This window comes from Anomalospiza imberbis, chromosome 7, assembly GCF_031753505.1.
Source record: "Anomalospiza imberbis isolate Cuckoo-Finch-1a 21T00152 chromosome 7, ASM3175350v1, whole genome shotgun sequence".
Classification (NCBI taxonomy): domain Eukaryota; kingdom Metazoa; phylum Chordata; class Aves; order Passeriformes; family Viduidae; genus Anomalospiza; species Anomalospiza imberbis.
In genome coordinates this window covers 32518342-32531541 of record NC_089687.1, presented here as the reverse complement: position 1 = coordinate 32531541, position 13200 = coordinate 32518342, and the positions used below count along the sequence as shown (strand labels likewise).

The 13200-nt window shown below is 38.1% G+C and overlaps 1 long non-coding RNA gene across 2 annotated transcripts in view; it reads left to right on the top strand.

Annotated features, from left to right (window-relative positions):
- Window positions 1–13200, top strand: part of LOC137477412 (uncharacterized) — a 34909-nt gene that overhangs the window by 15982 nt on the left and 5727 nt on the right. For both annotated transcript variants that reach the window (XR_011000984.1, XR_011000985.1), the window contains exon 3: window positions 11609–11747. This is a non-coding gene — a long non-coding RNA (uncharacterized lncRNA). The remainder of the gene's footprint in view (window positions 1–11608; window positions 11748–13200) is intronic.

Genomic DNA, 13200 nt, shown 5'->3' with positions numbered 1-13200 from the left:
AACTTTGCATGTAATACATATTCAATATATTGCTGGGAAGTTTGGTATTTAAAGAGTTTCTGTGCAAGAATGGGATAGACACTTTGCTTTAGGTGAAGTAATGTGCTATTGAATCATTTAGAATAGAATCAAATTTGGGATTGAGAAATACTATTCCAGGTGAGAAAACATACTTTAGAGCCTCTTGGGGTTTAATGTACTAAGTTTTTCTGGGCCAGGTTGCTCTTGAATTGTATGGTGGTAATAGGGTGTGTTGCAGATTAAATAGGTTGATAATAAACCAGAAAAATCATTGTGCCCAGCTGGTATCTTGGCAGACTTAGAACACTGATCCATCTTTTGTGGTTGCAATATTGTTTGTGACAAATATCAAAGTTTATCACTGCTTTAATTTCAAGAGTTATATCTGCCTGGCAAGTGCTTCCCTGTTGTCATTCCAAATCCACATAGGGGGACCACTGTCAGTGCAGCTAAAATGGAAATAATGCAGTTTTTATACCATGCTTTGCTTGTGGTCAGGGGGTGTTACTGAGATAGATGTTCTGCCTTGCTGGCTCTCATCCAGTGAGCCCAGACTGTCTTGCTCCCATTCATGCCAGTGTGTGCAGGGGGGTTATGTGTCACAAAATTTCCCAGTTAAGTGGCACATTTTTAATTAACCCTTGTTAATTAAAGAGAGGGAACAAGCCAACCTCACAAGTTGTGTGGGCTTTTTTACTTTCTTTCATGTTCTCTAGCTGTCAAAATGTTCATTACTCACATGCTGAGCTTTTGTTGCAAAATTCCTCTTGACTTCTCTCCTTGCATCTTTAACTATTGAAGGGTTAGGGCAAGTTGTTCAGGAATGTGCAGCTGCATTGTAAGATAGCTAAAATCTATCTCCAGTACTGAGGGTGTTCTAAAAGAGATCACGTTGTAGCTGGGCTTTTGGGGATTAGCCATAAATTGAAGATGGTCTAGTGCTTCCCACTGGTTTTCCATTAGGGCTTTCTAAGGAATATACCAGTCCTGGAGGATGCTGAGTGTAAGTGCTCTAAGTATTGATTAGTTCAGGATCAAAAGCAGCTCCTGCTTGAAGTTCTGGGTTGTGTTACTAATTCATTATCTACCACAAGTGTGGATTTAAGAGTGTGTGAGCCCTGAGTGGTTACCCCATTAGCATCTCAGCTATGCAGCATGTGCTTCCTTATTATAAAACTGCAAAGTCAGTAACATGGGCCACTCCTGCCCGTTGTATCCATGTGTTGTGCTCCAAAATACATTGGAATAAGCTATAATGTATATCCGTGTATATCTGAACTAGTGTAAATTGCAGGTGCAACAGGGACATGCCAGAAGGAAACCAGATGTGCAGTGTCAGACAACACTGAAGTCACACACCTGCTGCACTGTGTGTTGCATATCCTGGACTCCACACACACAGATTTTGGCTGTGCAAAGTATGAACAGCCTGTATCAAATGCTTCAGAGCTGCTGCAGGTGTGGTTTGACTACAGAACAGTTGTAAAAGGTCAAACAGGCACAGGATTTAACATCCATACATCACACAATTACTGGCTCCCTGTTGAAGCCCTGGCTGGGTTACTAGCAGTGTGCAGGAACGTGTGTGCTGCACTGGGTACTAATGACAGTGGAGCTGTTGTGTTTCCTTCACCACATTTGCATGTGGAACTCGGTTTGGAGAAGGTAGTTGGAATAATAAGAAGCATTAGCAGTATAGTTGGTTACTCTGTAGTTATAATTAAAAGGTGCTAAAGCTGGTTAATGAATTCTGGAGATTGCTAGCACGTCCTTCAGTATCAACAGCACGGGTGTGGTAAGGAAAAGGCAGGGGAGGAGAGCATCATGGAGTGTCCCCTGAGTTTGATTAATGAGAAATCAGGCATATGAGAAATAGAGAATATCTGTTTATTCACAGGGAGAAAAAAAAAATATACAGATTTTCTTGAATTTTTGGGTAAGGGAAAGAAGTAAAGACAGAGCACAGGCAACTGATACTGTGTAGAAACAAACAAAATCACAAATCCCCCAAATGAATAAACAAAACCAACACCAGACCACCAAACAATGAAAAGAACTGAAAGCCTTTAAAGTTAGGGAAAGAACATGGCAAAACTGGCAGAACAAAGCATGCCTGGAAATCTCCCAACAGATCTTGGTAACATCTGTGTTTTTAACTGGAGAAACTGAATTGCTTGTTTGTTAATTAGGAAGGCTGGTATGTTGCTATGAGGAGTTTGAAATGTGAATAATAAACCTGTCATGAGGATTACCATTCACTTTTCCTAGATAAATATTTCTGCTCAAAAGTGAGATTCCAGAGGAATGTTTTGGTCATCCCAGTAGCCACTGTGTTTGGTACGTCTGTGTAACAGTTGGGAAAAAGCATATTATCAAGTGCCTTGAAAAAACACTCTTCTTTAAAGAAGCATTCTTTATTATAGCTGGGCATTAAATATTCCTGGCCACAAGTACTTTTTACTTCAAACCAATTCCAATTTGAGAGGAAACATCACCAGTCTTTCAAGGACTAAGAGTCATCTTGGGTAAGGTTTAGGTCTTAAGAGCTAGGGTGAAAAATGATCTTGACAAAGATCCTAAATACAAAACTCTTTAATTTAAAAAACTCACCAAATCCAAGGGTTGATGGTAGAACAGGGAAGCCCCCCCCTTTCTTTTGTTCTTTAGAAACTAGAAATACCTGCTCTAGTTAGATTGCTGGAGGATAAATAACCCATCCACCATCAGCCTATGCCACAGGAGTTCTTACATATCCAGGTAGAGAAGGATCAATTTTACCTTCAGCACATTAAACACTGCAATCTGGAGGGTAGGGCACAAGGAACTGCACTTCATCAAACCCTTGTTAATTGTGCTCCAATTAATGGCAGCTGTTAATCTCTCATTTGAGTCAATGGCATTGCAGCTGTGCAATGCAGAAGTTCAGATATTTCCAGGAGAGGGCAACAACTGATGTCCTTAATATTTGTTCTGCTATATCAAGGTAAAGATCCACAGTTCTGAGTGGCCTTCAGTGCATGAAGAATGAAGTTTGTGTGTTGGGCTTCTAGAAAAAGCGCAGACAAAACTAAACTTGGCTCAAATGGAGGGAGGGGACATGTGAGGAAGGATGGAGAGCCGGGCTCCTGCTCCCAGCCTTGTCAGAGGAGTGGGAGCAGGGACAGGAGGATTAGATCTTTTGTTAGAGCAGGTGTATTATTTCTTACCAGTCAGGATCATCTGATATATTTCAAGCAAATTGACAGAGCCTGAAGGTGTAGTCAGAAAGTGCTGGTGATTTATTTCCCCACTGATTTTCAGCTCCAGTGGAATGCACAAATAAAATGCAAAAATGTAACAGGTTAGAAATAACTCTTCTGTGATTATATCCAGGCCTTTCCTCTTTAAATATTCAGAGTAAATGTAAATGTATTCATAGCAGTGTGTATTCTGCTTGTAGAAATGCATTTGCAGTGTGTCAATGTGTTATAAAAATAATGGAAAATACTATTTTCTAATAAAAAACCTCACAAAAATTGAAGGCAGCAAGGCTAGCAGAAGTTGGCCCAGAGAGGATGTATCGTTCCCTGTATTCTCTATTTGAAATTCAAATTGTAATTACAACATTGTACTTTGAGATTGCTCTAACAGTGATTTAGATTCTTTCCAGTAATCGTTTCTCTGTGGTGACGGGGCACTGCTGGTGACACATAAATTCCTCTGACAGATATGGTTAGCTGGCTTAATCCTGCATGGGGACTGTTCAGGGAGATGCTAGAATTACTTGAGAAGGTTGTTTAAAAAGGTAAAAAAATTCACTGGCATGTTTATGTTGGGCACCTAATACTTTATTTGCAGGATGATGGTCCTGGTATCTTTAGGGTATGAAGCTGTACAGGGAAGTGGCAGGAATCTGAGTAGGATCTGGAAGCTCACATGCACACAGCATTGCTGTGGGGTGTATATGAAGTTAGGGATGTTGCCAGCTGTGGTGTTCTGGCAGCTGCTGGGATCATATATAAAAATAATTAACATTCTATAAAAATTATAATTTTATATATAATTTATGCATATTAATTATATACTATAGATATAATCTTAAATTATATCTGTGTCTGTCTTCTGTATTTTCCTTCCAGAATATCTCTAAATATCTAAACCTTTTCAGTGCAAGTAAATACACAAAACGGTTGCAATTTAAAATATAACCTTCAAAATATGGATGTGCATGGATTGGTGTCAGAGACATTACATTTGCTTAAAGACAATTTATTTAAAGGCTAACATATCTATGAACAATTGTGTCCTACCGAGAGCTGTAATATAAAATCTTGGAAGTCAGACTGTCAAAACTAAAGTTATTTTTATGAGGACTTCCACAGAAAAGCTGAGATAATATAGCATATCAATAATTTACTTTAGACATTTTGATTTGTATTTATTAATAAATGCAGCTTGCATATGTAGTTTCCACAGTAATTAAATTGTAATGTTGAAGGAATGGAAAAGGTGATAGGCCTTTGGCTGAGAGCAAGAGGAACATGTCATGTAAGCTTAAAATATTGCTAGTCTTCCAGAAGCCATTAACTATAAACAATGTAGGCATTTTGATTGCATTTTAAGGAGGAAAAATATCTGACCTTGAAAAACAACATATAAGTTTGTGGGGAAAGAAACAAAACTATACACTGGAAATGATTACAGCTCCACCGGGGAACTAATGTATGTGCTGCTCCAACATAATATTTTCTGCATCTTAGTTAAATATTCCTCACCCTTCTGCAAGTCTGTCATTCTGCTTCTATTGTTCTAATGTATCCTGTACTGTCACACTGCCCTTGTTTTAATTCTGTGGCGTTGGGCTAAAAATCCACATTGTTTGAAACAGGGCGTGACGGATTCTGTATATTCGTGCTTGGGTGCTTCCTGCTTGACTTCATGGTATCCAAACCTCTACATCTAAAATCAGGGAAATGTAGAATTCCCTTCCTTCTCCAGCTGTTTAGTTCTTGTAGAAAACTTTTGATGGTGTGTGATGTGATGAAAAGGGCCTCAGAGCTGAAGAGCTGACTCGTTTCATTAAGAGAGCTCAAATCACTGGCATTGCAGAAAGAGGATGCTCTTAATGGGATTAGTAAGGCTGTGCTACAAGTACATAAAAATACAGCTTTAAAATTATTCTGATAATCATAAAAATGCTTCATAAGTACCTCTGTAAGGCAATATTCAAACAGTCTTACAATAAAGCTAAAGAGATTTATTATTTTATCTATATAGGTATATGAGAATTTGGGGTCTAGAACAAAAACGGGTTGATTGCCATTGCAGAACTATTTTATTTCTTCTAACCATAACCTTATCCCTCTCTAATGGCATTTTTTAAATGAGTAATTTTGTGTGAGGTGATTCTGATGATATCTTGCCTGCAAAAACTCATTCTGCAGCTTACATTTAAACTCAGTTTTACTGAGATATGGTAACCAGTAATCAACAGTGATTTGTGATGTGGCTGGGATTTTTGTAGCTACCTACTTTGAAGATTCTATCAAAAACCTTAAGCATGCCAAAAAACTAGCAAAAACCTTAGGCAAAAAACCTTCTAGCAAAAACCTTAAGCATGTCCACCTTTTAAGAAAAGTAGACTGGAGAATAAGCATCTTTCTAAGATGCAAATCCGATATAGCAGATAAAACTAAATGTTATTTCTTCTCCAAACTCTAACTTCTTAATCCCACTCTCCCAAGAGTGTGCTTTGAGGGATGAATAGCCTAAATACATTTCTTGCATGTACACCAAATGCATGTAAAATATAAGTACAAAGCAATGCTTACACCCATGGTCACGAGCTTGGTCTTTCCATTCACGATGGTGGCTTTTTAGTCAAGAAAAAATCAGGGTTAGTGTTGATCTCTTATCCAACAAAGATTGTAAGTCACCATTTGAGGGCTGGTTGGAAGGCTGAATCAGTTGCAACATTTGGCTGCAGGAGAAAGACTCCAGTTCACACATGTTCTTTCTTCTTTTTCTTTTTTTTTTGCCTTTTTGAAATGGAACATCAACAACAGTTCAGCGGAGCTCAAAATTAAAGCTCAGGAATGATCGGTTAAATCTCAAAAAATTGCAGGGGGAAATAGAGTGAGAAATTAGTTTCTTAATATTGACATGATACTGCAACCTTCATTATAAATAAGATTGTCAGCTGATATCACTTCAGTTTTACATATGGATTTCTTATGTCTGAGTGGATCATGAAAATTTCCTCACAGTCCAGTGAAATCTAAACAGATCTGTATGAAATGGGTTAATATTTATTAAACAAGGCTTTCTTGGGGGAAAGCAGATGTTTGCACTACTGCTACCTGTGATGCCTGAAAACCTTTCTACAGATGACTCTGTTGGTAATGAACTCAACTGGCTGTGTGTCCTCCATTTGAAGTTGCAATCATCACTGACTTTTATCATTTCTTTCCTTAAGCCAATGTAAAGATGTTGAGGACTTGTTTGACTGCTAAGTGAATTATTGTAAGTCTGTGCACACACACACACACACATGTGTGTGTGTGTATATATATATATATATATATATATATATATACACACTCAGACATATATCTATTTAAGTATACAGAACATTATTTAAAAAAAAAAAACAAAACACGTGATTAGTTTTTGTCATTTTACAGGGGAAAATTAGGGCTGAAAAAAATACAAAATTGGGAAAGAAATATGAAAACTGCCAAGTAGCTAAGTCCCCTCACATTCCAGACTATTGCCAAGACAAGCCATTCAGGAATATCCCCTGAAGGACAAATATTTTACAACTATGACAAATGCCTGAATAGCTAGTAAGTTTTTTTCTCCTTTATCTGTCTTTTCTTCATAATGCAAAGAAATGGGGATATTCTTTCCCTGGGTGGATTAGCAACAAACAGGGATTCTGTGCAGGAATGATTTTTATTTCCTTGAACGCATGCAATGGTACCTGATCAGATTATTTCCTTTCCCCACCCAATACAGAGAAACAATAAAGAATATGGAAAGAAGGCCAAGTAATTATTAAGCTTGCCATGAAAATTCTGTGCAATTCCCAACTGTGTGCTTGTGACAATTCTTGAAACAGATGTTTCTGATTTAAAGTGGTTTGCACGGGGATCACACCACAGGGTGATTATAGGAGTTGGTTATGAACTGAGCTTAAGCATGAAGAAAATTTGTATTTCCTGCCCCTTGATCCTGGGAAAGCAATATTGACCCCCTCCTAATTGAGAGTGAGTTATAGAAAAGCTTCTGAATTTTCCCCAAGATGTTCCAATGAGAACAACACATATTTAAATGGAATTTTGATATCTTTTGTCAAACAGACCTCACAGAAGTCTCAGTGGGGTGCAGGACTCCCCTGACTGACAGTGCCTGTCTCAGTGTTGCATTCACTCACACAAACTCTGTCTTTTCAGGCTGTTTCCCTATCCCAAAGTACAGTTTTAGTGTGTGAAATGTACCTTCTGTCTGTGCTCTGCGTTTTCTGTCTGTTATTTGTGTCTCTTGAGCTGTCTGAACAATTGAGAATTGCAGAATAACAGACTGAGGCTGAAGGCACATCTTGTCCAACCCCCTAATTAAAGTTTTTGAAATGTTCCTTCGCATGGAATTGGCAATGCTTTTTTTTTTCCCTCTGCCCAGAACTCCTTTCAGTTTTTCTCTATCTGTCTGGGTTTGCATCAGGTGCAATATGGTAAATTTGGGTTTGATGGAAGTTGTCAATGGAAGACATTTAATTAGCTGTGTTGTCCATAGAATAAAGTCTTTATTAATAGGGTGTAAAATCACAATAACATTCTTTGCTGTCATATTCATTTACAAGTTTATAACTAATTAGCTGTCAGTTCTTAGCCTTAGGCCCTGTCTTGCACACTTCCAGAACATTTTCCTTTTCCCAAAATACTGTTTCCAGTAGACCCCCTCTCTCAGGCATTCCCAATGTGCTAACTGGGAGTTTTATTCCTTATTAGTTAACTAATTTACCTGTTCAGTTGTTTGTTTGGGTGTTTTTCCCACTTTTTCTAATGCTTCAAGGGTTTTTTAACTGAAAGCTAAAGTTCTTCCACATTTTTTGAGCGAGACCTTTTCTGCCTCTCATTGTGCAGCTCTGATCTTTGTTTTTAGGATAGCTGCCATATTGAAAAAAAAAAAAAAAAAGAGCTCTTTACTCCAGATATTTGCTGTCTCCTTGGTTTGGGTTGAAGGACATTTCCCATTGTTAAAATATAAATGAGTGATGGGCAATGAGTGATGTACCTGGTGGTTTTTTGGTTTTACCTCCTAGAAGCTGGTTAGACATGGAGCTTTCTCAGGAAGGGGAGAGGAGGCGGGCAGGGTGGGATATGTGGAACTGGAGGTGGTTTTGTGACTTCATTTTGGTTACAAAGACAATGGATTTATTACTGGTAGTAGTTTCTAATTTTAGCATGCTCTTTATATTTTCCTGACTGTATGAGGCACCTAGAGACAATAGAGATTACAATTATTTTTGTAGCAGAAAAACAGGCACGTAGAGATGTAAACAGATTTATTTCCCAAGTGTCTTGTCTTTGAATAATGCTTTTCTATCTGCATATCATTGACGCTTTTTCTGCCCAGAAAAACTTATATTATTCCTCCATTTTCAAGTCCATAGATCTTTATTGATTATTTTTCTAGTTAAGTATTTGCAGGTCTTTCCAGTTTATGAGTTTCAGTACTGTGCAGATTGCAGGCTCCAGGAGATCCATACTGAAGACACCAGCCAGTTGTATAAAGCTGCATTAGCCCTGCTGCTGTTACATTAATGAACTTTACTGGCATTAATTACTGGCATCCCTGCCCACAGCAGAGGGATTGGAACTACAAGATTTTTAGTCACTTCCAACCCAAATCATTCTGTGGTTCTAGGATTTATTATGTGAAAATATTAAAAGACTTTTAGCACTTCTTTATGATTTACTTCTAAACTAGAAGGTGATTGCAGACAAACTTGTAATTTGAAACAGACCTTTAAAAAAAATCAGGTAATTTTCCACACAAAATAATAGGCAAAACTATTGCCTTACAAAGGAGTAGAAGTTCTTCAGAAATTCAAATCCCTTTTACTTCTTATGAAAATTGTGCCTGCTGGCAACAGAAATGGGAACCTTTTTTGGTGCAACTTCATATTTTAGAAGAAATAACCTTAAAGTTCAGTTTTAAATAACCACAAATCTGAAGCGCAGCACATGAAGATTGCATGGTACAATCCAGCATTGCAGACACTGCAGCCTGTGCATCCCCTTGCTCTTTATCTCTGTGTTTTATCCTTAATAAAAGTGGTCAGAGAAAATATTTTTTTTATTAAACTATAGAAATAAGGGATAACACTAAAATCAATTTACTGCAGCTGGTTTTGTACTATGTAGTGTAGCACTGCTGACTTCTGTGGATGCATCTGAAAAGCCTTTCATATCAAGATTGACTCCAGGCAAAGGTGAAAACAAGAGCAACAAAGCAAAAGGAAATGATGAGTCTATTTTCTGAGAGGAGAGGTGGGGAAAAAAAAAAGATTTTCCTTATTAAGCTTAGCAGGGTAGGACAGGAAAGGACTATTGTCAGAAAAAATTCCTTTTCATCCTCCTGACTTAGTTTTACTCAGAGTATTTTTATTTTTTCAGTCGTACAAGTCAATGCCAAAGAATATTTAATCCATCAGGTTCGTGATCCTGAAGGTGCAGCTTTCCAGTGGCCTTCTGTGTATCACTAGGTCTGAAATACAGCAAAATAAAGTGCTTAAAGACAGGGGTCAGCCTGGGGTTTGCCATCATCCTTGCTCATTTCTTGGTGTGTATTAAACCTTGTTCTGTGGTCAAAATCTGTCAGTGAAGGGAATTTTCCATCTGATCCCAGGAATCCTGGCACTTGGCATTGGGATTCAGCCACTTGAGGAGGGAAGGTGTCAGGACACCATCTCTGCTGGCCTCTCCTCGAGAAAATTAAGTCTCAGAAGTGATGCTGAGCATTTCTAACCACAGTCAGGACACTTTGTTCTGTTTCTGCTTTTGTTTGCTTTGATTTTTAGGGGTGGTTTGGGAGATCTGGGCATTTTGTGGTTTGTGTTTTTTTTTTTTTTTTTTTTTTTTTTTTTTGGAGGGCTTTTTAGCAGATCAATCCTGAGATAATAGTTGGTCATCTATTAAATATTCATTGTCTATTGTCTTTGTTTTAGAGGATTTTGGCTGTATCAAAGATCCCTTTCTTCAAGATTAAGTCTTAAAAATAACTTTCAGCCTATAAAATGAAGGGTTTAAAAAGGATACATGGGGTAATCAATGCTACTTGGGTTGCTAGAAGTAATATTTTTATATTCTGAGAGGGATTTCCACATTAATACTGGATGCCTGTAAGAGGATGTGGCATTACAAAGCACAGAATTAAAATATCTATTTTATACTGTCATTCACCTTAAAACTTCCCAGCTGGAGCACATTGTATTTTAAAAGAAATTAATAAGTTACACATTTGTTCCACCTGAAATGTCTGTATGTTATTATTTCCTCTCTAGCTGTTGAGATTCCAACTGAAATGAAGGTTTTAATAGATACTGAATTTTCACATGATAAGATACAGTACATGCCCAGTAAAATTTACAATAGACTTCAGAGAAAACGCACAAAAGGTCAGGGAAAGGAAGTGCTGTTATCTCAGTTTAATGAACAGAGAGCTAAAGCACAAAGAACACAAATAATTTCCTCACGATCACTCAGGAAGCCGACAGCAGGAATGAGAATGACACCTGCGTCTTAAGAGAACCTGATGGCTTGATTAGCAAAAAAAAAAAAAAAAACACCAAAAAATTAAATTTCCCCTTTCTTTTTTATTAACCAGAATTGTTTATTGAAGTACTTTGTAATTCTTACATGAAGGAGCTGTAGCAATAATAATGGTCATAATCAGGTAACTTGAAAAGCTTGGCTGAGGGATGACTCTTGGAGGTGAGCCTTCCTTCCCCTGAAGGGATATCAAACCCAGAGGTGACTGCAGGGTGGCACAGGAGTGTCTCAGAGCTGCAGGTGAGTTGTCCTCTGCATGGGGCAGCAGGTACAGAAAATTGTAAAAAGCTGTGGCCTTGGTTTTGGTCAGGGCTCTTGATGCAATGTTTTCAGACAAGTGTAAGTTTCCAGTTCTGGAATTTTAAATTTCTTTAAGAATATGAAGAGAATGAGTCCTCTGAAGGCACCAAGATAACTTGTCTCAGATTGGATGTAGGTAGAGGTGTATTGCAGGGGCATCAGTCACACACACTGAGTTTTGATTATACTTCACAAACTGTATTGGGCTGCATTTTTGCATTTAACCTCCAGGTATTTCTTTTCAAGGACAATTCTCATGGCTAGTACCAGATGCTGTTAGTAGTATTTTGTAGTTGTGCTGATCTGTCTATACCACGTTTTGTTAAAAGTAATGAATGTTGTCTTTCTATGAAAATTGGATTTTAAAGAGAGCACTGCATCTTTGCTTCTGCCACATTATTTGAATGGTAGAAACTTAATTTTGGATATGTTTTTTTGTGGTTCTTAATGTTGGATATGCTCTTTGTGATCAGAAGGCTGCCAGCACAGTCCCAGCATAGTCACTCCACATCTGAACTGCTCATCCTTATGTGCAGGTGTGAGGTGAGGAGCAGAGATTTCCTTAGCCTCCTTAATTCCAGTAGAGCATCAATTTATAAAAAATATTTGAAGGTATGGTTCTTCAGGTGTTGCTTTGTGTTTTCCCTGCGATATTGCTTCTTCCCTGAGATCATCATTTTTCTTCTCTCTTTAATGCTCCAGGGAGCTGTTTAGCATGTTATCCCTATCCACTAACAAGCACATTCTATTTCAGCACAAACACCTCATTTTCTGTTCAGCACAATAGGCATGGCAGAAAAAAAAAGAGATTTTTATGGTGAAGCACCCTGCATGTCAGACACCTTACCCTGCATTTTCCAAGTGCATTGCATGTGAAGTCCAAGGTGATGACAGATACTCCTGGTGGAAAAATTGGCTTTGAGTTTCTATTTTGTTACCAGAGACAATTCCAGTAACAAGAAACGAGGCAGATGTTAAGTTTCTGCCGAGTGTGTGACATTTTGGAGTTGCAGAAAGGATGGGACTGTGAGGAGGGGGGAAAGCTGTGTGCTGAAATACCTGCTGGTGGCAGCCAGTGCTTTCCTCGAAGAGAGAAGCTCAGGGAACCTATTTTTCACTGCCAACAAAATCATTCTCCAGTGATTTTCCATAGTAACACTTTCCCAAGTCAAGCTAGTCCAGTGTGAAGCTTCCCCTTCTGAAAAATGTAAAGGGTGTCAAGAAGTTTTGTGATACTGATCTGTGATAGATGGTAGAAAAGTGTTTAGTCAAGTACTTAGGTACTTAAAAGACACAAAATATTGCTGGAAATAAAGGCAGCATTTGATAAAAGCAGGGATGGCCTTTTTACTCCTAGCTGAGTAGTGCAAACAAATCTGTTGTATTTTGAGCACGGTGGATTTTCTCACTGTCTTTTGAACAGCATCCACAGTAAAGGAATGAAGTCGTTGACAGTGACTGAACATGTCTAACACCTCTGAATTTCAGAGGTTTCATAAATGATGAATTTCAGAGGTTGCATGGATTGGAGTTAAGAAGGGTTGGGTTTTTCCTGCCAATCTTGCTGTATACATGATGCACGTGTGAAATTGTGGAGGAGCTCAGATTACTGGGATAACACTTCCTGTGCTGGTACATGGTTACTGTTCTGGGGATCACCTAGGACAGGCAAGGAATTTCTTCTCTGAGGTGTTAAAAAATACCCTTGATCTCTGCACTTACAGCAGGAATTTTTTTTTTAAACACAAGACAGCATCAAAACTATTGCTAGGAATCTATTTGCATTCATGGGGAAAAAATACAATCTTCTTTTAATGTTCCCTTTTTCACACCCACAGGTGTGTCATATCATAATCTGCTTAGCTTTGTTTTCCCTCTAATCTGGTGTGGAAATAAATACTTTTCTTAGGGATATCCCCCTTTGTGCTAGGCAACTTAGGCAATGCTTTTTTTTTATTTTCCCCCTTTTAGATCTGTTAAAATGCTCTCCTGAGGTAAAATTCAAAGGTATCACCCTGTTTAAAAGACATTAGAAAATGGATTTTTCTTCATTTCCAAGTGTTGT